General features: G+C 35.9%; 1 protein-coding gene across 2 annotated transcripts in view; it reads right to left on the reverse strand.

Annotated features, from left to right (window-relative positions):
• The window catches only part of LOC101889679 (death-associated inhibitor of apoptosis 1), a 98,630-nt gene that overhangs the window by 56,493 nt on the left and 15,745 nt on the right, over positions 1-26,392 (reverse strand). Inside the window, exon 1 of one of the 2 annotated variants that reach the window (XM_059127511.1) lies at positions 466-778. The exons of the other annotated variant lie outside the window; for it this stretch is intronic. The gene's annotated coding sequence lies outside the window, so the exon portion shown is untranslated. Of the gene's footprint in view, positions 1-465; positions 779-26,392 lie in introns of those variants that run through there. 2 annotated transcript variants of the gene reach the window in all.

The following is a 26,392-nucleotide window of genomic DNA, read 5'->3' on the forward strand; positions in this document are numbered from 1 at the left end:
GAGCACGTATAGGCGACGCTCAAAACACAACGAAAACAAACAAAACACGCACACATTCAATCTGTTTATATGGAATTCGAATCGATTGCAAATCGTTGGTCAGAGGGGGTAAGCCAGAGGAAGATGAGGTTCACTAGGTTTATTTTGTTCTGTTTTTTTTATAAAACATCACTTTATTGTGGTTAACTTGACGTACGTACATAAATAAATACATACATATAAAAATGGTTGTTTTCATGTTTCTCCGTATGATATCACTTGGCGTACACAGACACAATTCCCCCGAAAAACGAATTCAAAACACAATACACAATTAATGATCTGCCATTTTGTAATTTTTAATAAAATTTCGTCTTTTTGTCAATATGTGTACTAGACGACCATCATTAACATATTGCCTTAAATTAACTGCGAAAATTGTCCATTGCAAGTGGAAAGTATGTCCACCCATTTTGCTCTACATACCTTGAGAGATTTTCTCTTTTTGTTGAAAATATTCAAGTTGTCAAGATGTGGAAAATCTTTATCAACGACGAAACCAACGAACTCTTTAAGGCTGTGCCAACAAAAATAGAAATCATTGAGGTCGTTACACAAATAGACAAAGTTTCTTTATCTTTCGAGTGATTGGAAAAACGACAACAACCACGCTTTTGCTCACAACAAATCAAGTGTATTATATTTTAATGTTTTTGTTTTGTTATTATCAACTTAGATTATTATTATCGTTTTTATTATATTTTTAAAACATTGTATTTTTGATTAAACCGAAGAAAACGAAGCTAATTCGCCAAAGATCGCGTAATGAACTAACGAGTGCTGGTGCTGTTCGTTTCGCCAAAAAGCCATATGTGTCGAGTAGCATAAAGGTGTTGCCAGACACATCAAATGCGTGTTAGCAAAATACCCAACAACATGTCAAAAAAGGGGGAATTATAGAAGAACGAGAAAATAAATTTAGTATTTTGTCAAAAATGAAAAATGAAATATTAATGCAACTAGAAAATATTGATTTTATACATTTTTTGACAATTAATGGGAAAAGTAGAAAAAATTAAAAACGAATGGGATAAAAAATAATATATCTGTAAGGCATAACGAACGGAAAATTAAATGTATCGGGAATTTATTTTTATTATTATTATATTTTAATAAAAAGAACTTAATATATTTAATAACATAGAGGGAATGACCAAAATAGCTATGTCATAACACCGTAGTATGGAGGGTTATTAACATTGTAACTTTCGAAATAACTACTCCTGTTAGTGTTAGTTCAGGGTTTTTAACCTAGAGGCTTTATTTTGAATTTTTCGATGTTTAAATAAGTAAATTTTTGTTTTTGGCAATACTAATTTTGAAAAACGTTTTGTGTTTTGTTTCACTGTCAAACATATTCAGACGATTCATATAACCATGAATCGTCTTACAAAAGTACTACGCTAACAAATTTTTGAATTTTTCATCTGTTAAGAAATTTAATCGCGCACTTCTTCCAGTTTTTGGACGAAGCACATTTTTGGCTCAATATGAGCGTAAATAAGCAGAATTCTCGATGTAGGAGAGAAGATCAGCCAGAAACATTGCAAAAGTAACCAATGAATGCACCCAGAGAAAGTCACAGTTTAGTGCGGTTTATGGGCTGGTGGCATCATTGGACCGTAACTGTGAATGGTGGTGGTACCTTGAGACGATATCCAAATGGTTTTTTTGTTTCCAAATTGCAAGACCTCGACTTGCATGACATGTGGTTTCATCAAGACGGTGTCCCATGTGCCACACAGCACGCACAACAATGGACTCTTATTGAGAGACCAGTTCAGTGGACATTTGTCTCTACATTCGGGACCAGACAATTGTCCGCCTAGATCATGCGATTTAACGGTTATGATAAAACCATATCATATCTATACAGATAAGTCCACTTCAATTGACACATTGGAGGACAACATTAAAGCATTTATTCGTGAGATACCGGCCGAAGTGTCGAAAAGAGTATGTCAAAATTGAGCTAAGAGCGTTGACCATTTGAGGCACAGTCGCGGTCAATTCAAATTTCGTGCATTTTTCTAAATTTTATGTTCTTTTCATACCCTCCACCATTTTTCATTCCATTTGCAACTCTTAGAAATAATCATGTTAGGCTCTAGCGATGTTCTTCTGTCAATTGTAATCAAGCTAACTTTCGAACGAATTGAGATAGAAGGCTAAAAATTTGCACACATATGTATTTTCCCAATTGGCAGGTTTAATTTGTAAATGGGTCATATCGGCCCACTATTTCGAATAGCCCCCATACAACAGTACTTCCCAATATTCGTTATTTTGATGTTTTTAGCGATATTTTTAACGAAATTTTTCAAATTTCGTATTTGATGATATTAATGGGTACTACAACTGAATGGGTACTATGACAGAAAATTGTCTAGGCAGGTCAACGTCTTCGTATAGCCCCCATATAGTGGTACCTCCCAATTTTCGGCATTTTGATGATTATATAGACATTATAGACCGGAATTGTTTCAAATTTCGCATTTGATGGTCTCGTATTTGAAGCCTATAATAAAAATTACATATGCAGGCCCATGTCCCACATATAACGGTACCAACCTTTATTCGGTATTTTTATGATTTTATCGACATTATTCTCTGGAATTTTTTTTCAAATTCCGTATTTGAAGTTTGGAATCGGTACTACAGCCTATGGTAGAAAATAAAAGACCAAGATTTCGTATAGCTCCCATATACCGGTTCTCATTTAAGCGTATTTTTTCGATAGTTCCTTTCAAATGGTGGAAGGTATTATTGCTTTTTATATCTTCAGCCATATGGCTACAGAGGTTATATATTATTTGATACGGCCAAAACGTGCCTCATCGAAATAAAAGTTTTAGACCCTATGTCTCTTTGGACCAAATTCGTTTCGGGACATTTGGAGTCGATCTAGCGATGTCCGTCCGTCTGTCTGACTGCTGGTTGATGCGCACTATAACGGTCGAAGGGAGTATCCAATTTGGTCCAAGGTTGGGACATCGTAATATTATTGTCAAACTTAGATCGAGTTCGGAAATGGGCAATATCGGTCCACTCCTTATGGTACCTCACCCACAAAATGCCAACGTTTTCAAATAAAATAATTTACTGCACAGAAAGAGAAAGGATAATCCGATTTTGCTCCAGCGAATCCTAATATTTGTATCTGCGCTAGGACATGTGCGAAAATGGACATTATCGGTCCACTTCGTCAAGAACCTACCCCACAAAGAGACAACATTTTAAATAATTGTAATTCTGATAAAATGTGATGTAAGATTCCGATTGTCTTCCAATTACACACATCACAATATTATTGTTAACCAAAGGTCTGGTGAAGATGGAATATGTCGGTCCATCGCTTCTGGTACCTCCCTCATTTTTTGAACTTAATTGGAAGATCATTTCTTATTCTGTGACGTAAATTATTTTCTTGACAACTTTGACCTTTTGTGGGGAAGGCACCAGAATGAGTGGACCGACATTGCCCATCTCTGAACTCGATCTAAGTTTGTCAATAACATTATAATGTGCCAAGTTTGTATCAAATCGGGTACTGCCTTCGAGAGTTATCGTGTGCAGCACCCAGACAGACAAACGGAAGGGCACTCGGCTCCAAATGCCCTTAAATGGATTTGGTCCCAAGAAAAGGGTTGTAGGGTCTAAAACCGTTATTTCGATGAGACACGTCTTGGCCGTATCAAATTCGTATAGGCATTTTGAAAGTTTACATGGCAAAGTAACCCATATATAAGGGACGAGTTCACCCTCATCAAGACTTTTTTAATATTTTCATATTAAGATTTCTTGGGATCCTTTCATTTCAGCTATGAATTCTGATGATTTTTTTTTTTTTTTTTTGAATGAGTTATTATTGTTTTAATAATTAATTTCCTTTTTTTTTTTGGCAAAATTATTATCCTGATAAAACATCCAAGTATGGCCTTTGAAGACATTTTCTTTGTTCTCTTTTTAACAACAGCAGAAAACCTTTTCCCAGTCATTGTCGGTTCGTTGACATGGCCAAATGCGTTGCTCCCAAAAATGAAACAAAACATCAACTCATTGCGGCTGCACAAGTTCGAATACGGTTAAGTTCGTCGTTGGTGCTCTTTCGAATTACAACGAAGAAACCAACAACGACGTTATCTGACTGAGATTTGTAATAGCAGTCACCAACAGCAACAACAACAACCACAACTGCAACACAACGTATAAATCATTTGGCATGCGCCAACATTTTGTTGCATAATTGCAATAGAGTATCTACTACTGGATGGATACTACGCTCACTACTACTACTACCACTGCTGTTGTTGCTACTGCCTATGAACAAAAAGCAGCCTACCAATTTGGAGTTGCGCTCTGTTTTTTTTCGCATTAGTGAGCAGGCCTATTTGGGATCCTACAATGAATACCTACGTCAATCCCCGATACTGACTCAGTGACTTATGCCCACATGAATATGCAAAAAAATCGAAACGAAACGCAACATAAAGGGAGATGCAAGCATGCCCGTTCAACATTGGCTTGGAGCCAACGTTTTGGCATGTCCTTATAAGGACATATCCTGTACTTTTTTGCCATGAATGTGTGGGGTTTTTGTTTTTTTTTTGCTGTCGCCATGTTTGAGGCCATATTATTTTTACAAGTTTTACAATTAGTTGTAGGAGTAGTACGACGCCTTCTACTACTACTGCTGCTGCTACTATTATCCTGTAGTACACCACTATACGAGCGTTATATGGTCGAGCAACGAGCAACGGGAGTGAATGGTTGGAGGTTGTCTTCTATGACTCTCGAACCTTCGCCTAGCTTCCTGCAGTTTCTGTAGCCATCATTTGTTGGTTTTTATTTTAGTTTAGGTTTTTTTTTTGTGGAGATACAAGAAATTTTTTTCTTTTCTAGCCATGAATGCAGTTGGAGTTCAGGTCTATGAGAGAAAATATTGATTTTTTCCAACGTTACATGCGCATTTAGGCTCTGGAGTTTTAAAGTTTTTAATTTGAAATTATTAAATTTATGATTTTTTTTTGAATATAGATGGGAGAAGTTTGAGAAATAACATTATGTGAAAAAATTCAACTGAACTAGGTCTCTTTGGACCAAATCCGTTTCAGGACATTTGGGGTTGATCCAGCGATGTCCATCCGTCCGTCTGTCTGTCTGGCTGGCTGGTGTGCACAATAACTCTCGAAGGGAGCATTTGACTTAATATTATTATCAAACTTAGATCGAGTTCGGACATGGGTAATATCGGTCCACTCCTTCTGGTACCTCCCCCACAAAAGGTCGAAATTAAAAAAAAAATGTTTTACTGCACCGAAAGAGAAAGGATAATCCAGTTTTGCTCCAACTTTGCAAATCCTAGTATTTGCATTAGTGCCAGGTAAGATGCGAAAATGAACAATATTGGTCCACTCCATCAAGTATATCCCCACAAAGGGTCAAAATTTTGAACAATTATAACTCTAATAATATGTGATGTTATTGTGGGATTGTCTTCAAATTACACACATCACGATATGGAATATATCGGTTCACTACTTCTGGTATCTCACCCACCAAGGGTCAAAATTTTGAATAATTATATCTCTAAAAAAAGTGAAATTAACATTCGATTCCATTCAGACTCAATATTTTCATCAACACAAGATTTGTTGTGAAGATGATAGAGATCGGACCCTTCCATCAGGTACCTCTCCCACAAAGGGTCCAAATTTTAAATAACCAAAACGAGCACAAAATCCGAAATAATCATCCAACTCTCTTCAAATTTCAAACATCCCACTATTTTTAATAATACAGGATGTGGTGTTAAGATAGAATATATCGGTCCACTCCTTCGGGTATCTACCCCACAAAGGGTCAAAATTTTCATAAAACGCGAAATTAACATCCGATTACATTCAGACTTGGTACATCTCAATATTTCCATCCACACAGATTCTGTTGTGAAGATAGTAGAGATCAGGCCTTTTCTTTTGGTACCTCCTCCAAAAAAGGGTTAAAATTTTGTGTTTAGATGGAATATATCAAACCACTCCTTCTGGCATCTCCCCCACAAAGGGTCGAAATTTTGAATATCCATGCAGCTCTTAAAACGCGAAATTAACATTCGATTCCATTCAGACTTGGCACATCTCAATATTTCCATCAAAACAAGACCTGTTGTAAATATGGTATAGGTCGGACCATTCCAATATTTTGAATTAACAAAACGAGCATAAAATCCGAAATAAGCATCCGGTTCTCTTAAAATTTCACACATCCCACTATTTCTAATAATACAAGATCTGCTATGAAGTTGGAATATTCCGGCCCGCTCCTTCTGGTACCTCTCCACAAAGATTAAAAATTTTGAATATCCATGAAGGTCATAAGACGCGAAATTAACATGCGATTCCATTCAGACTCGGCACATCAATTTTCATTAATACAAGATCTGTTGTGAAGATGGTACAGATCGGACCATTCCATCCCGTACCTCCCCCACAAAGGGTCCAATATTTTGAATAACCAAAACAAGCATAAAATCCGAAATAAGCGTTTGGTTCTCTACAAATTTTACACATGCCTTTATTATACCCTCCACCATGGTATGAACGGTATATTAAGTTTGTCATTCCGTTTGTAACACCTCGAAATATACATTTTAGACCCCACAAAGTATATTTATTCTTGATCAGCATACAATTATATGTCGATTTAGCGATGTCCGTCCGTCTGTACGTCTATGGAAATTACCATGGCTTCCGAACGGAATGAGGTTGATAAAATTGTACTCAAATGTATATTATGTCTGCAGGACTTTTGGTATTGAAAATGGGCCATGTAGGTCCACGTTTTTGGTATATCCTCAATATAATGGTACCCCGTATTTTCGGTATTTTGATGATTTTAGCGACATTATCCACTGGAGTTGTTTCAAATTTGGCAATTGAAGTTCGTAATGGTTATTACGGCCTATGACAGAAAATTGTCTGTGCAGATCCACGTTTTGGTATAGCCCAGATACAATGGCACCTCCCTTTATTCGGTATTTTGATGAGCTACATTATTCACCAATTTTTTCGCATTTGAATATTGTATTGGAATATGAGAAAAGTTGCCTATGCAGGTCCACGTCGTCGTATAGACCCTAACGTCTACATTTGGTGTTTTTAAGATTTTAAAATAATTTGTAACGGATACGTTCCAAATGATGGAGGAAACTCAAAGTTCGGCAGGACCGAACTTTTTTACCAACACAAGATATGCACTCCTTATGGTACTTCCCCACATATAATTAATATTCTTTAATTTCCTATTCGACCACATTTTCCTTCTTCGCAACCCTTCTACTTTTTGGGGTTGCTTAAAAACAAAGGAATGTATTTCCTTCCTAACATTGTTCTAATTTCAAAGGCTCGTGTTTTCTCAATCCACCTTTGCCCAATCTTTATCTTCAATTTATCGAAAATGTACCCTATGATTTTAACAGCTGTTCGCCGCTTAATCGACAAACTGGCAATTTACGTGAATTGATTCGGATACACGTAAAAAAAACCGCAGCAATTGGTGCGTGGCAAACAACAAGCAACATAAGAAAAAACATTGTCTGGAATATTTTTTTTTTGTTATTAGCTGTTGTCACAGCTGAATATTAAGAAAAAGAGACCGAAAATAACCAGGTACCTACATATATGCATGACGAACCACGCAGAGTGTTTTTTTTTTTTTTTGATACTAACTGGTGTTTAACAACAATAGGCGTGTCTGGTTACTTTTCCAGCAGGAATTGTCCAGCAACTTCTTTCTGAGAAAAAAGGTAGTTTTATTCTCTTTTGCAAGGAAAATGCGAAAAGTAAACAGACGGTATTCTTGCAGAAGCTTGCAACTAATCAGCTGATTTGTCAAAACAAACCAATTTGTCCCCCATAAGGAGAATTAAAACAAAGGAAGCAATACTAATTTTACAAGTTTTTTAAATAAAAATGTTGGAAATAGTCTTTTATTTTCTTATTACATATTAACATTTAACATTTGTAAAGTTGTTCTCCAAAAACTATTAGTCTTGCTAATTCCAAAAAAATATTTTCAAATTGAAAGCACAAAAATAAATAAGCAAACAATAGAAAACATCTGATTGAATGTCGATTAATGAGAAGAAGAAGAGTTGCAAGTGATTGCAAGAAGAAATTTGTCCAGCAAGAATTTGCGAACTCTCACTGAAAGAACTGTCAAAATTTCTTTCTCCAACCGCTCTCTTTTGCAGAACTTTCGGGTTAACAGACGACTTCCAGTAACAATTTGTAACAATTGTTACAAATTTTAGGGTAACCAGACACACCTAATAACAGCGACGAAAAAACATCTGTACCAGCAGCAGCGGTAGTAACAGCTGTTCATGCTGCTTTGTTCCTGTTTTTACATTTATTTTTATCCTCAGCTACTTCGAAATGCATGGAAAGAAATGATGATGAATCCCTTCTGATGTTGTTATAACATCTCCAATTTTTTTTTGGGGGGTCAATCAATAAATGTTGAAATTGTCTTGTGGAAGCAGGTGTTGAAATACGCATGCGCGCATAGTTTCTAACAAACAATGGATTATTACACATGAAGGAGACGTTCTCTACAAAGAAATCTCCAGCGTCTGTTTTTTTTTTAATTAAAGGAAATGCATTGTGCGAGATATACACGTGCAGGCTTGTAGCAGTAGCTCAGAATCCTGATAAAGGAACAGCATGGAATTTCATCAATTGTGACGCGACAAAAGATTTATTTGAGAACAATCTACAAAAAATAACAGCTATCAAATAATAACGATTTTATGTAGATGGCGCAAAAGTAAGGCACCAACGTTTTTGGCTGTAATTAAAAAAAAAATTAAAAACTGTGATTCTGGATTATGGATTATTATACCCTCCATCATAGTATGGAGGGTATATTAAGTTTGTAACACCTCGAAATATATACATTTTTAACCCCACAAAGTATATGTATTCTTGATCAGTATAAAATTCTATGTCGATTTAACGATGTCCGTCTATCCGTCTCTGGAAATCACTCTAGCTTCCGAACGAAATGAAGTAGGTTGATAAAATTTTACTCAAATGTGTATTATGTCTGCAGAACATTTGGTATTGAAAATGGGTCATTTAGGTCCACGTTTTGGTATAGCCTCCCGATATTCGGTATTTTGGTAATTTAAGCGACATTATTCACCGGAAATGTTTCAAATTCGGTATTTGGAGTTCGAAATGGATACTTCAGCCTAAGACAAAAATTATCTCTGCAGGTCGTAAAGCCCCCATATAACGGTTCCTCCCGATATTCGATACTTTGATGATTTTAGCGACATTATTCACCGGAATTCTTTCAAATTTGGCATTTGAAATTCGTAATGGATACTACGTTCTATGACAGAAAATTTTCTGTGCAGGTCCACGTTTTCGTATATACCCCCCCGATATTCGGTATTATGGTGGTTTTAGCGACATTATTCAGAGGATTTGTTTCAAATTTAGTGTTTGAAGTTCAAAATGGATACTACAGCCTAAGACAGAAAATTATCTGTCCAGGTCCACTTCTTCGTATAGGCCCCATAAAATGGTACCTCCCAATATTCAGTATTTTGATGATTTTTGCCATATTTTTCAACGGATTTGTTTAAAAATTCGTGTTTGTAGTTCATAATGGATTCTAGCTCCGCTAGCAGAATATTGAATTTTTAGGTCCACGTTTTCCTATAGGGTACATGTAACGATACCCATCGGTATTGATAATCCTAGACACATTTACTTACGAAATTGTTTTATATAAAAATGTTTTCTTGGTGGAGGGTATGAAAAGTTCTGCCGGCCGATTTTTCCATCACTTTGGCAAAAACTTCTGGCGGTAGGTCCTTACATTCTTGACGGTTATTGTCTTTAAGAAAGTCTCACGACTTCAAAAAGCCCCACAAAAGCTAGTCTGGAGTGGTCAAATCATGAGATATTGCTGCCCAGTGCAAATCGCCAAAACGGAAGATTAGGCGCCCGGGAAATGTATCCTTCAGAATATCGATTTGGCACGTGTAGTGTGTGCCGTTGTACCGTTCTGTGGGAACCACATGTTTTCAAATTCCATTGCTGTGTAGCGCTCTCCACTCACAGTAACCGTTTGACCTACGACGTATTCGAAGAAAAAAGGTCCCATAACTCCTCCAGCGAAAACAGCACACCATGTAGTGACTTTAAGCGGTTGCAATGGATCTTTGTGGGTTACACGCGGATTTTCAGTATCCCAGAAGAGAGCATTTTGCTTATTTACGTAAGATGGAAATAGGCCTCATCACTCGTGAATATTTTTGATGAAAAATCATCTTCTTCTTGGTGGTGATTAAGGATGGCTTGAGCGTATGTTAGACCCGATTGACATTTAGGTGTTGAAAAAAAAATCCATTGTCACCGTGATTGGAATTATTAATTTCCATACATTTTGATGTGTAATATATACTTTTGCAACGTTCAATAATCTATCAATTGTAGTACGAATGAATAATACGTTCGAATCACATAAAAAAAATATAACAATAGGTTAATTGTCAGTCAGAATTCCAGCACGTACTTATTTATTGCTTACGTCAGAGTATTGTTCTTTGGAAATTTGTCGTGAATAATTACGAACAAGTAAAAGCGGTGATAAATTCGACCAAATTGAATTTGTGTTCAACATCGTTTGTTATGTACCGCCTACTGGGATGTCATCTTTTTGGGTGCCGCTTACAGCGGCGTGACAAGCTCAGTCGTGACACATAATTCGGTTAGGGGGTTCTCAACCCTTCCACAATCAGTCCTAGGAGTCGAAGAATGAAAACAAATAAAAACACACAATAAAACGACAAACACGACATACATACAAGCATGACAAGGAAACTTGGTCTATTCTGTACCCACACCTTGACCGCCCATCCCATCTGTAATCCTTCTAAACGTTAAAATTAATATCTCTAAAGGGCCCGAATTCCCACTAACAACTACCACTCGGCTACATACACTTTTAGGTCCCTCCCTCACAAATAAACACTTACAAATTCATTATTGCAAACTTAAAAAAGCATTAAGTTCAGCCGGACCAAACTTTTAATACTCTCCACCTTAGGGTAAAGGAAATATTTTTATATAAAAGTATCCGAATTAAAGCGTGCTCCACTTTAAACTACAAATACCAGTAAGACAATTTGAAACAGTTAACTTATCAAAAAAAAAACTATAGGGTGAGTGTGGCCGTTATATGGGGCCATACCAAAACGGGGACCTCTATAGACAATTTTATACTTCAAGGATTGCCATCTATGAAATCTTTTAAAATACCAAATTTAGAACAATTTTGTGGGCAAATGTGAGTAGGATTATGAAAATACCGAATATCGGTGGATATCGTTATATGTGCGCTATAGGAAACCGTGGAACTAAATATTCAATGTTTTGCCACAGGGCTAGAACCCATTATGAACTAAAAATACCAATTTTTATCAAAATATCGAATATTGGCAGGTACCGTTATACATGGGCTATACCAAAACGTGGACCTACACATACAATGTTTCGCACACACGAGCTACAACCCATTACAAACTACAAATACAAATTTCTGGAAAAATCCGTTAAAAAATGTCCAAAAATTATTAAAACACCGAATATCGGGAGGTATCGTTATATGGGGGCTATACCAAATCGTGGGCCTATACATACAATGTTTCGCTATACGAACTAGAACCCATCATGGCCAACAAATTCCACTTTTGAGACAAATTCGTAAAAATATGTGTGCTAAAATCATCAAAATACCGAATATCGGGAGGTAGCGTTATATGGGGCTATACATACAATGTTTTGCTATACGAGCTAGAACCCATCCACTTTTAATACAAATTCGTGAAAAAATATGGCAAAAATCAACAAAATACCGAATATCGGGAGGTATCCATATATGGGGGCTATACAAAAACGCGGATCTATACATACCATGTTTCGCCACACGCTTGAGCTTGAACCCATTATACCCTATACCAAATACCAATTTTTAGACAAATCCATTAAGAAATGTGGCAAAAATCATCAAAATACCAAATATAGGGAGGTACCTTTATATGGGGGCTATACCGAAACGTGGACCTGTACAGACAATTCTCTGTCATAGGCTGTAATATCCATTACGAATTTCAAATACTAAATTTGAAACACTTCCGGTGAATAATGTCGCCAAAATCATCAAAATATCAAATATCGGGTGGTACCGTTCTGAGTCGATTTATGTATGTTCGTTCGTCTGTCCATGTATTATTGTAAACAAAGTACAGGTCGCATTTATAGCGCGATTCAGATGAACATTTGCACCAATCATTTGTTTGACACAAGGTCAAACCCTATTGAAATTGGAGATAATCGATTAAAGTTTGCATATAGCTTCCATATATATCTTCATCCGATTTGCTTTTTATTGTGCACCAAACGTGTAATATCAGCCCAAATAGTACGGAAAGTTGCCCATACTACCAAGTTAGGCCTGAAAATAAGTATGCCAAATTTGATAGAAATCGGTTCAGATATAACTATAGCTCCGCAGCCGTAATATGCATTCTTTGCTAAATTTTATCGCGATCGGCTCAGATTTGATTATAGCTCCCATATATATATCGCAATTCGATTTTAAGTTAATTGTGCACCAAATGGGTAATACAAGCCCAAATTGAAAAGATACAAATGCCTCGGCAAATGTATTCCCTTGGACTTTAAATTATAATTATAATCATAGCTGGTATGATTTAATTCTCACAAATTCTCCATAAAAACGTTTATTTGTTATGTGAAGCTCTACTAAATATGCAAAGTGATGTAGTGTATCATAAAGTCGGCCCAGACCGAGTTTAGGACTTTCGTTACAGGTTCCTATTTATATTTTTACGCTAAAAGTCCCTACCTTTCTCCTCACCAGAATTGTATTTTCCTATCTGAAGGAAATTCGATGTGGCAACGCTAGAATTTTGCACCGGAGGTGAGGTGGTTCAAACACCTCCCCAACCCCCGGATTTGAATCCGATAGAAAATATATGAAATATTTTGGAGACAAACATTAGAGGACATAACATTTCAAGCGTATAGATTTTTAAAGTGCTTTGCATGAAGAATGGGGAAAATTTAGACATCTCGCACGGACGCATTGATTAAATATATTGCAAAGAGGATTAAAGGATAACACACAAAGTATTAAACAGCTTAGAAAATACGTTTTTTTTTCAGTAAAAGTTTTGTCGTGGATACTTTTCACTGTGAGGTGGAAGTTGATGTTCCTTAACAATTATAATCTTTTTATTTTTAATTAACATGAATATTGTGGGTTTTATTTCATTAATTTTAAGTTAAGACGTTAATGTTAAAATATAAAAAAAATGAAATTCAATTTTTTTAATTAACTATTAATAAACGCATTTTTAATATAAAAAACTCAAGTTATCTTATCTGTATGTAAGAGGACTGACCAAGTTCTTTTTTCCATTTTAATGCATGCATCATGGGCTTTACCGATAATTCATTGTTAGAGCTAATGGGACCGCAATAAAAGATAATAAATTATTTCCGCAAAGATTACAAATTGCCACATTTTATTACAGTTTACTGACCTGTCCTTACACTGAACAGCTTGGTGGGAACTAGATGAGTGGAGCGTAACTCTATCACGTTGCATTATCACCTATCAAAAACCATCAAAATACCGAATATCGAGAGGTACTGTCATATGGGGGCTATACCAAAACGTATACCTATACATACAATGCTTCGCCACCGCATTTAGAGCCCATTATGACCAAAAAACACCGATTTTTAGACAACGCCGTGAAAAAATGTGGCAAAAGTCATCAAAATACCGAATATCGGGAGGTACCGTTATATGGGGACTATACTAAAACGTAGACCGATATATCTCATTTTCAATACCAACCATCCTAGACACAATACAAATTGTTCTCTTACATTTTGACGTTCTACGTCAAAAAATGTGGACTGTATCGTGTTTTCAACAGACAGACATACGGACATCGTTAAATCGACTTAGAGTTTTATGCTGATTATGAATATATACATACTTTATGGGGCCTACGAAGAATATTTAGGGATGTTACAAACGGAATGACAAAGTTAATATACCCTCCTTTCCAAGGTGGAGGGTATAAAAATACGATTTTAAGTATTTACATCGAAATCTCGAGCAGTTCTTACACGCAAAAGAAGGGAAGAGAGATGAGAAGAAGAAATATAGGTGATGGTTGCAGCTATATCTCTTTAAGAGAGCTAGGACGATTATTCCGCAAATGTTTTACCCCTTCGAATCGATGAATCCGGAACAGCGGATGAAGAAGCGTAAGAAGATAAGAGGAGCACAGTTGTCGGAAAATCTCCTCAAGAAGGCCAATATGTTTTATTCTGCAAAATTTGATTGGTCCCACCCTTTCGATTCGAAGAATGCAGAATAATGCGATGAAGGAGCGACAGAGTATAAAAGGAGCAGGTTGACCATGACATTTTATTAGGAAGACCAATACGATTATTTCGCAAAATGTTAAAGGTCTTACCCTTTTCATTCGAAGAATGCGGAACAATGAAATGAAGAAGCGGCAGAGGGTAAGGGAAGCAGGGACGTCTTTTCAAGAAGATCAATACAATTATTTCGCAAAATAGTATTGGTCTTATCCTCTCGATTCGAAGAATACAGAACAAGGCGACGAAGTAACGGGATATGACGACATGAAGTATGGTTTCAAAGACATTTCTTCAGGAAGTCCAAGACGATAATTCCGCAAGTTGTATTGATCTTACCCCTTCGATTCAAAAAATGCGGAACAATGCGAAGAAGACAAGGGATATGATAATAGATGTATGGTTGCAAAGACATCTCTTCAAGATGGCCAAGATGATTATTCTGCAAAATTTTATTGGTCTTACCCTCTCGATTCGAAGAATGCAGTACAAGGCGACGAAGTAACGGGATATGATAATAGAAATATGGTTGCAAAGATATCTCTTCAGGAAGTCCAAGACGATTTTCCGCACAATTTAATTGGTCTTAACCCTTCGGTTCGAAGACTGAGGTACAATGCGATGAAGAACGGAAGAGGGTAAGAGGAGCGGGGATGTGGGAACAACTCTTCAAGAAGACCAATACGATTATTTTGCAAAATTTGATTGAACTTACCTCTTCGATTCGAAGAATTTTACTCAAATGTGTATTATGTCTGCAGGAATTTTGGTATTGAAAATGGGTCATGTAGGTCCACGTTTTGGTATAGCCCTCATATAATGGTACCTCCCTTGTTTCGGTATTTTAGTGATTTAAATGACATTATTCACAGGTAATGTTTTAAATTTGGTATTTAAAGTTCGTAATGGATACCACAGCTTATGACAGAAAATTGTCTGTGCAGGTCCATGTCTTCGTATAGCCGCCATATAACGGCACACCCCCTCCCCCGATATTCGGTATTTGGATGATTTTAGCGACATTATTCACCGGCCGAACTTACAGCTTTTTAACTGGTTTTTATTCAAGTTTCGCATTTGAGTATTTTAATAGTTTATGACAAAAGTTTCCTATACAGATCCACGTCGTCGTGTAGATCCTAATATAACGGCTACATTCGGTATTTTTATGTTTTTAACAGAATTTTTAACCGATTTTATTTTTACCAAAAATTGTCAAAATCGTTCCAAATCGTGGAGGGTATTCAAAGATCGGCCCGGCCGAACTTACAGCTTTTTTACTTGTTATTTTTCAAAACAATAAATGCAAACACACTCAGAAAAAATTGTAACCTACCTTTTTATTTTACCATGGGGCTTCAGTTGTTTCTCTTCTTGAAAATAATTTGTCATTAGTTCTTTATGTAATTTTTAATATCGCGTCAGCCCAAGTTAATATATGGCATTCTTTTCGTGTCTGGATCTATAGAAAGAACTTGGGTTTGAAAGCCATTAACTGTGCTGGGGATTTAAACAATCCACTCTTCTTCTCAATCCACGTTTTTCTCCTTTCTAAAGTCCTTAATTTCAAATTCGCAATAAAAAATCGCATACATTTGAATCCGCATAAAACGAGACCCGAGTGTATATAATTCATATCCGCCTTCTATTTTTTCCCCATTTATCATTATAATATCAAATTTATTTTTATCTTAGTTGCCTTTAATGATTTCACTTTTCATGGTGACTCCGGCTCCGGATCCTTTAGTCATTTCACTTTTCTTAGAACACATACAAATTACAAATTTCCATAATTACTTTCCTATCAGAATACACTTTTAAGAATCCAATAAGCATTTTGTGGTTTGGTGACAATAATAGTTTTGTTTTTCAACATTCCCTGCTGATATGGTCATAGCTGGCAGCCAGCTAGCAGCTAGTGTCATTGGTGCAATTTTATGTTCATTTATATTGCACTCTGTCTAGACATTGTAGGGAAACGGACGACTGACTGACTAACAGAATGCATGCCTGTTTTCTTTATATATATATGTATTAAAATGAAAACGAAATGTTTTATGTCTGACGCCAAAATGACAATTTAAACAGTTGTCCAAATGTATTTAAAGAAGAAGAAGAAGAAGGAAACCTCGAGTATTTGTATTCAATTGAATACTGCAATTAAAGAGTGTGCATTACGTTCAACACTGTTTTCAAGCGATAAAAATGTAGTTTGTGATAAAATTCTACAATTTTTGGAAGTTTCGCAATCGTAAAAATTTGGAAATATTACCATGTTCCAATTATGTGTTAAATAATAATGGATCAAATTTAAACAATAATTTCCTCGTCCTTCCAACAACAACAACATGACAACTGTAGCAATTAATATTTATATGATAAGAAAAATCACTAAGTTTCGTCTATGAGTTACGTTGCGCTATGCTGGATTTTGCGTGGCTAGGGCTCGCCGAATGAGGGGTGGTCCTTGCCACTCTCGCATGATTGACAAAAAGAGATATCATTTCGGTCTTGAAGAATAATCAATAATATATTTCGGGAACCAAAATGTATCAAAAAATAAGGAGAAGAATAAGAAGAAGGAGAAAAAAATTAACAAGAAAAAAACAGTAAGTCGGCCGGGCCGAGCTTTGAATACCCTCCACCATTTTGAACGAATTTAGAAATTAAAAAAATAAATAAATAAATAAAATCATTTAAAAAATCTTTTAAAACCTTAAAAATACCGATTATAGTCATCATATTTGGCTCTATACGAAGTCGTGGACCTTCATAATCAACTTTTTTCATAAGCCATTACAATATTCAAATACGAATCTTGAAAAAAATCGAATATTGGGAGGTACCGTTATATCGGGACGAAGACATGTACATGCGTAGACAATTTTGTGTCACAGGCTGTGATACCTATTAGGAACTGCAAATATGAAATTTTAAACAATTTCAGTGAATATTGTACCTAAAATCGTCAAAATACTGAATGGTCTGCATACGTATTTTTGTAGTAGTATCCATTACGAATTCTAAATACGAAATTTGAAACAACTCCAGTGAATAATGCCCCTAAAATCGTCAAAATATCTAATACCCCCCATGTATGTGGGCTATACGATATCGTGGACTTATATAGACATTTCTCTTCCAGGGAGTAAAGTACTCAGAAGGAAGTCCTTTTGTGGATTTTCAGACAATTTTATTGAAAATTTTGGCTACAATCATCAAAATACCGAACATCGGGGGGTACCGTTATATGGGGATATACGATATAGTGGATCGATATAGCCCATCTTCGAACTTGACCTTCATGCAGGAAAAAGATTGATCTGTGCAAAGTTCCTATAGCGTCCTATATTTATTCAACAACAGACGGACAGATGGGGCTAAATCACTGATCAATTTTGCGCTAATCTACTTTGTTATGTCCAAAATTATTATTTCGAACCAATTCGATCTGAACTACAATAGCCGGGGATATTCCGACCAAAAGAGAATCAGCCTCGCCATGACACATAATGGGGGTTCATGAGGGTTTCTTTTTCTATTTCAGGATAATCCTTCCCAAAATTGTCATAGGTGTGACGATACGTATGTATTTTGTCGAAGCTCATTTTTATTCATAAATTCCGAACTATTTATTCTTGAATTCATTTTTTTTTCAGATAATAAAAACACCGAAAATGGAAGTTTATTTTTCTATTCCAGCATAATCTTGCGGCGTATACAGCATAATAGAGGCGTATACAGGGGGAGATGAAAAAACTGCAACCAAATTCAAGCCACTCGTCCGACAGCTGTTAAAATTATTCCAGTGACAGCTCAAGATATTGTTTACAAGCGTACAAAAGCATTTTGGTGAGAATTTTCCAGAAAAAAAGTTATTCGTTATGGAAGCCAAGCGTGATAGTGCGATTTCTTTATATTTGACTGGAAAACCACAAGTGTCTATCATTAGAGCATCCCAGCACTTAAATGTGAATAAATGTTTTGTGTCTCGTACCACCGCTCTTTAAGGTGATACTGGTAGCGCAGCCCGACATCATCAACATCAGCAGAAATGGTTCGAAAAGTAAAGAAGCGACTTGATCGAAACCCGCGAAGAAGTGGCTGAAAAATGGCTCGTGAGCTGAATATGTCGCAATATTCCATTCGGCAAATATTGAAATATGAGCTCGGGGTATAGCCATTGATATTCCAAAAAGTGCCAGAACTTACACCGCAACAGAAAGAAAATAGACTCAAAAGAGCTAAAGAGTTACTTCGCTTGGCCGAAAGTGGTGAACTGCCGAATTTGGTTTTCTCCGATGATAAAACATTCGTTGTCCAGCAGTTTGTAAACAAACAAAATGATCGTGTTTACTTGCCAAAGAGGCCAGCTAAAAATGTGCACCTTCGCTTGGTCACCAGAACTCAAGCGCCGGCCATGGTGATTGTGTGGGCCGCCATAACAGCCGATGGTCGCTCTCCGCTCGTATTAATCGACCGTGGTATCAGAATAAATGCCGAATATTATCGCGAAAATATTTTGGAGGGTGTATTAAAGCCTTGGGCACGCAAACATTTTGGCCGTAGACCTTGGACATTCAAACAGGACTCAGCACCATCGCACTCAGCACGCTCCACCCAAGAATGGTTACAAAATGAGGTTCCTCGCTTCATTTCCGGAGCACAATGGCCACAAAAATCTCCGGATACCAATCCGTTGGACTATTGTGTCAGAAGTATTTTGGAAAGCAAGGTTGGCACTAAAAAATACCAAAGTGTCAATCACCTCAAGCAAGCGCTTCGTTGTGTATGGACCAAAAACCGCCGAGCAACATTCGGGCAGCGTGTGACGGTTTCATTGGTCGTTTGAAGGCCATAATTCGTGCCAAAGGTGACCAATTCGAACAAATCTAAACTTTTTCTAAAATTTGATGCTATTTCGGACATTGTTTGCTTTCACCCAATAAAATTTAAAAAAAAAAATTAAAAATTATGGCGTTTGACTTTGTTTTTGTTTTTATCTAACCCTATATAAGGATATAAACGAAAAAAGTATATAAACTGAATCTCTTTTGGGTTTGAGTAGATATACATTTTTCTTGCTCTATCAATTAATTTCAATCGTTAGCCTTTTCAGAGGCGCCCACCTTAAAACCAGTGCAATTATAATTTAATAATTTGGAGTCATTATAGTTTTCTCAAATTTCTTTTATTCAAAACACTGTGCCCACAACAATGACGCATGCATGCACATGCATCATGTTTAAGTGGCAATACCTTATAATCCATGTTCCATAAAATGCCAATGACAGACACTGCAATTGGATTGTGTCGCGAGAGCCAGCAACATTGTAAACGGCACAGATTTTGAAGGTAGTCAGGGTAATTAAAAAACAAAAATAGTGGATATACGAAATTCAGACGCCACCAAAGCTAGCCAGTCAATGATTATGAATGGTTGTGGTGGCCCTTGCGCTCTGCCCCTGTCACACTAGAGGGGTGTTATGCAAAAATATAGGAAGGCACAACTGGTCAAATCAACCTCTTAGTGCAGTAGATAAAAACTCCCATGGGAACTACCGAACTTTGAATATTTTTCAAATAGAACGGTTTGGGTTCTAAACTGTGGGAAGTAGGGCATAACTGTCCAAAACGTTTCAAAATTTAAGTGATCATTAAGCTTATGTTTCAAAATTTAAATAGAATATGAAAGATGACACCCACGCATACAATATTGTGACAAAATATTTTTTTTTCAATAATTACAGGAAAAATGCAGCAAATTATAAAAGTAAAGCAAAACAAAACAAAAAAACAGAAAGTTTACATCCCAAAGTGACTTAACTAGAGGGGGAAGTATACCGCACACATTTTTGGAAATTTTCGGAAACCTCACATATTACGGGTATAATGTCCCCTGCAATATTGCAGATAACAACACGAGGGTTTTTTGGTCAACATTTTTAACCATCAAACGAGTCTCTAAAGGAGTCTTTTTCGTCCTTTTTAATTTATGTTTGAAAACTTCCTTTAAACGTGATCGTAGCCAGTCAAAATATTCTACGAATTTATTTATCATAAAATTCTGCTAATGTCCCCAGAAGATATCAAACGCATAAATCTTACTCCTGAACGCCAGGAATACAAATATAATAAAAACACATTTTATGATTATATATATACCTTATGTGTATTTATGCAAAGTTGTCCTATAAGGTATCATTTAAGAATGATGATGCCAAAGACAAAATTATTATTCATCAAATTTCACTATAAATTACCACAGAAAAGAAATCTGTGTTTTCATTATATATCACGAAAATGTTTATATCAATGTTGCAAAAAAAAAAACCAAAAAATATTTCCAAATTTTTGATCCATTTTTTCCTGGGGCTATTTTCGAGTTAATTTATATATCCAACATAAAATTTCGTTTTAGACAAAAAGTGTCAAGAGAAGAAATATTCTACACAAAATTTCAATACAAATTTCAGTTAAAACTATTTATCTAGGCCCAATAGTTTCTAAGAAAATTATATTCGAATTTTTTGTATTACAAGTGTAAAATTATGTTTTTATGTTATTTACACATAATTTTACACGATTCCATTCTACGTCAAAATCTAACATAATACTTGATTTTTGAAGAAAAGTTTCAAGGGAAGAACTGTTTTAGATCACATTTCAATGTGAGTCTTCAAACAAAAGAAATCTGTATACTTAATACGTACCATAAAAATATCATAAATTTTGTTCTAAAAGACCTTTTTGATTTTTTGCAAAATTTACCAATTTTTTAAAAGGGGTTTTTTTAAACCAAAATTGATATTTCTTTATGATATATATTCGGAACACACATTTCTTTTGTTCAGAGACTGACATTTTAGTTTGATGTAGAACATTTCTTTCTTTGACGTTTCCCCCAACAATTGAGACACTATTGGAGATTTTGACTTGGAATGGAAAGGTGTTAAATTAGAAGAAATAAACCGTATACATTTGTAATATATTAATTGCGAATGTAAACATTTTAAAAATTGTTAAGCCTAGATATATACTTTTTTCTGAGATTTATAGTGAAAATTTGTGCAGAATGTTCCTTTCCCTGACACTTTTTTGCTAAAACTCTCATGACAAAAATTGCGATAATGTAGAAACAGTTCTGTGATAAAATTAGCTTAAGTTTAACTGTGATTTTTTATTTTATTATTATTTATTGTATTAATTATATGTCCGTGGAGTCCAGTTTTTAATGCATATTAATAGATAATAATGAAAAATAATTAATGTAAGTCAAATTTAAAGTGCAATAATTCGCCAGAAATAAAATAATATAATTTTCTTCATTTTGTTACAAGAATTTCAAATAAATAAGCTCTTGATAATGTTGGAAAAAAGCCAACGAAACGTCGAGCAAAAAATGAAATAAAATCTTATTCTCATTTTAAAATTATCCGGCCAAAAAAGCCCGATAAAAACCAGTAAAAAATAATTAAATTGGTCGAAAATCAAAAAATAAAATTAAAAAGAGATCGAGAAAAAATGTTAAAAAAAATGGGGAAATACTTTTGGGCTTATATAATGAAAATGGAGATTTCCTTTCATTAAGGACTTATAGTGAAATTTGCTGACGAAAATTTTTGTCTTCGACGACATCTATCTAAAATGATGATTTGTGGGAGAATTTGGCATAAACTCAAATAAATTATGGCCTTAACCCTAAAATGTGTTTTTAATATGGAGTTTAGATAAAACTTTTTTGTCTTCAGGTACCTATAGTAAAATTTAATGACAAATATATTTGTAAAATATTTAGACCTTTTACAATGCCGTTTAGGGGTAGTTTTTAACCATAGTTTAGAAAAAGGACTAAAGGACTGGTATTCTATAAGAAGGCCTTCTGGTCTTCTATAAGAAGACCTTCTGGACTTCTATAAGAAGACGTTTTAGTCTACTAGAGGGAGAAGAAAATTCTATAAAAAACCTGTGGGGAATATCGGTCTACTCCTTCTGGTAACCCCCCAAAAAGCCAAATTTTTAATAGAAGGTAATTTACCGCATAAGAGGGCAACGGATAATCAAATTTTGTTCAAACTTTGCAAATCGTGATTTTTGCATTACAGCAAGATCGGGTGCGAAAATGGACAAGTTCGGATATTTTCACTATTACAAAATGTGGCGTAAAGATGAAGTAGAAGAGGGTTCCGATACTCCTTCTGGTACCTATCCTACATTTTAAATAATCAAAACGCTCACAAAAGTATCTGATTATTTTCAAACTTCGCAAATCTCAATATTTCTACCAGAACATGATCTGATATGAAGATGAGATATATCGGACCACCACACCTTTTGAAAACCTTACCCACAAAGGGTCATTATTTGGAAAATCTCAAACGTTCATAAAATGCTTTACACTTCGTCCATCGCAATACTTTAGCCAATACAAGATAGGTTGGCTTGTGATGTACCGGCTCACACCTTCTGGTACCTCAATCATCCAGGTCAAAATTTTGAATATAATGGGATATATCGGTCAACTCCTTTTAATACTTCCCCCACAACGGAGGAACATTTTGAATAATAATAACTATTATAAAATGTGAAATAAGAGTCCTATTTTTCTTTCGCACCTCCCACAACCCAACCCCCTCCCCCTGCGGCTCAATATTGTGAATAAACAAACATGAGACATCTTGAAACAACCTAATACTATATAAGATTTACTATCGAGGTATAATATATGGGCCCTCTCTACCTGGTACCTCCTCCACAAAGGGTCAAATTCTTGAGTAATTACCTGTAATATTTCCGAAGACACTATATATACACAATGAAAGGATTTCAAATAATGTCGGTCTGAAAATGTCAAAAAATGAGGAGGAGTCGGCAACTTTCCACCTCTTTTTAGGTTACTTTGCGATGTAAACTGTTTAAACGAAGTTACACGTATCTTCTTTTTAAACTCTGTTTTGCTGAATTTTTCTTGTAATTATTTTTTTTTGCTCTGTTATTGTATGTTGTTTTTCAGTTTTTTACCCTCAGCCATATGACTACAGAGCGTAAATATCATTTGATAGACCAAAACGTCATATCGAAATAACGGTTTTAGACCCTAGTTCCATTTTTGACCAAATCCGTTTCAGGACATTTGGAGTCGATCTAGCGATGTCCTTGCGTCCGTCTATCTGACTGGTGCACACGATAACTCTCGAAGGGAGTGTCCGATTTGGTCCAAACTTGGTACAAGTGCAAAAATGGACAATAACTGTCCACTCCTCCTGGGATCTCCCCGATAATCGGTCAAATTTTTGATTAGTTTTAACTTTTATAAAATGTGATGTAAGAGTCCGATTGTCTTCTATTAACCCAAGGTCTGTTGTGAAGATGGAATATATTGGTCCATTCATTCTGGTACCTCCCCCACAAAGGGTCAACATTTCGAATAACAATGAAGCTCGTAAAACGCGAAATTAACATTCGATTCCATTCAGACTTGGTTCATCTTAATATTTCCATCAACACAAGATCTGTTATAAAGATGGTAGAGATCAGACCATTCCTTCCGGTATCTCCCCCACAAAGGGTCAACATTTTGAATATCCATGAAGCTCATAAAACGCGAAATTAACACCCGATACCATTCAGACTTGGTACATCTCAATATTTTTTTATCAACACAAGATCTGTTATAAAGATGGTAGAGATTGGATCATTTCTTCCTATGCCTCCCCCACATCGGGCTCAAATTTTTGAGAAACAAAACGTTCAAAGAAAGCGAAATAAGCATACAACTCTCTTCAAATTTCACGCACACAAACATTTTTACTAACACAAGATCTTTTGTGAATATTATTTTTTAGATTAAGCTTTTTGTTAAGCCAATGACCTTAATCTACAAAATTACATAATGTACCTTACATAATAATTATCAAATTAATTTTGCCAACATTTATCTAATCAATCGCAATTTTCTTAGTTCAAAAAAATCAAAGAAAAACAACTTGGTAAACAACCAAAACAACAACAAATTGAGAACGGCCTTGCAAGGCCTTTTAAGTTGAATCCACCTTTAGGTTTTCGTATGTGTGTGTGAGGGAGAGAGAGATTGGAAATAAAATATTCAACAAAAAGTGGATATGCATGCACAATTATACAAACATGCATTTTGATCGACAATAAAACCAAAACACACACATTCGGAGTTCCATTCTACGTCAGACGGGTGCAAGGTGTAATGGTGGTGGGGATGGCCATTAAAAGTCAGTTCTGAACACTTGTTGTTGACCAACAACGCTGGCTGATGTGCGTGTGTGTGTTTGAGTGTTGTGGACACCCAATACCAGGCACCAACCAGTCAATAGCAAAATCACTAGCTGGCTAGCTGACGATTGCCCTGACACTAGACTGTCTAGTTTAGTCTTGAGCACGGCTGCCTCTCAACGACGGGGCTGGTTGGTGTGTCTTGATATTCCACAGCAACAGGTATTTATTATGCCTTGTGGTGTTGAATGCTTGTTTCGTACATATTATTTTTTTATTATTGATTTGTTCTATATGATCCGTCTGGCAGACTGACCGACCAATCGACCGTTCGATCAATTGACGTTCTGTCTGTTTATTCAATTGATTGCCTATCCGATGACTAAGCCACGGTTTCGTTGTAAATTCTGTTTTTGTTGTCATATTCAAGTTTGGCTGGAATGCGGGTTATTTTTATGGAAAATAAATAAATAAGAATAAAGGAATTGAATTCGAATGGAGGCGTCCATAGGGTACCTTACACACAACTGGGTTTTGGAGATTATTTGAGTGAATTTGTCTTAAATTAGAGAGGGAGGCGTAGTTCAGCACAGGGTGAGATAATAAACTGCACCAATGGCAAACGCCATAATTTTTTCATTTTTTTTTAATTTAATTGAATGAAAGCAAAAAATGTTGGAAACAGCATCAAATTTTAGAATTTCTTCAGATTTGTTCGAATTGGTCACCTTTGGCACGAAATATGGCCTTCAAACGGCCAATGAAACCGTCACACGCTGCCCGAATGTTGCTTTGCGGTATTTTGGCCCATTCCCTTTGCATATTTTCGCAATAATATTCGGCATTTATTCTGATGCCACTGTCGATTAATACGAGCGGAGAGCGACTATCGGCTGTTATGGTGGCCCACACCATCACCATGGCCAGCGCTTGAGTTCTGGTGGCCAACCGAAGGGGCACATTTTCAGCTGACCTCTTTGGCAAGTAAACACGATCATTTTGTTTGTTTACAAACGAACGAACGGACAACGAATGTTTTCTAATCGGAGAAAATCAAATTCGGTAGTTCACCACTTTCGGCCAAGCGAAGCAACTATTTACCTCTTTTGAGTCTATTTTCTTTCTGTTGTGGTGTAAGTTCTTCCTCTTTTTGGAATTTCAATGGCTTTACCCCGAGCTCATTTTTCAATATTTGCCGAATGGAATATTGCGATAAGTTCAGCTCACGAGCCATTTTTCAGCCACTTCTTCGCGGGTTTCGATCAAGTCGCTTCTCTACTTTTCGAACCATTTCTGCTGATGTTGCTGCTTTCTTCCGTCCACTTCCTTGACGTCGGGCTACGCTACCAATATCACACAAAAGATTTATTCACATTTAAATGCTGAAGTGCTCTAACGATAGGCACTTGTGGTTTTCCAGCCAAATATAAAGAAATCACACTATCACGCTTGAATTCCATCACGAATAACTTTTTTTCTGGAAAATTCTCAGTAAAATGCTTTTGTACGCTTGTAAACAATATACTCAGCTGTCACTGGAATAATTTTAACAGCTGTCGACCGAGTGGCTTAAAAATGACAGCAGTCTGAACTTGGTTTCAGTTTTTTCA

The sequence above is a fragment of the Musca domestica genome, unplaced genomic scaffold, assembly GCF_030504385.1.
Source record: "Musca domestica strain aabys unplaced genomic scaffold, Musca_domestica.polishedcontigs.V.1.1 45, whole genome shotgun sequence".
NCBI lineage: Eukaryota > Metazoa > Arthropoda > Insecta > Diptera > Muscidae > Musca > Musca domestica.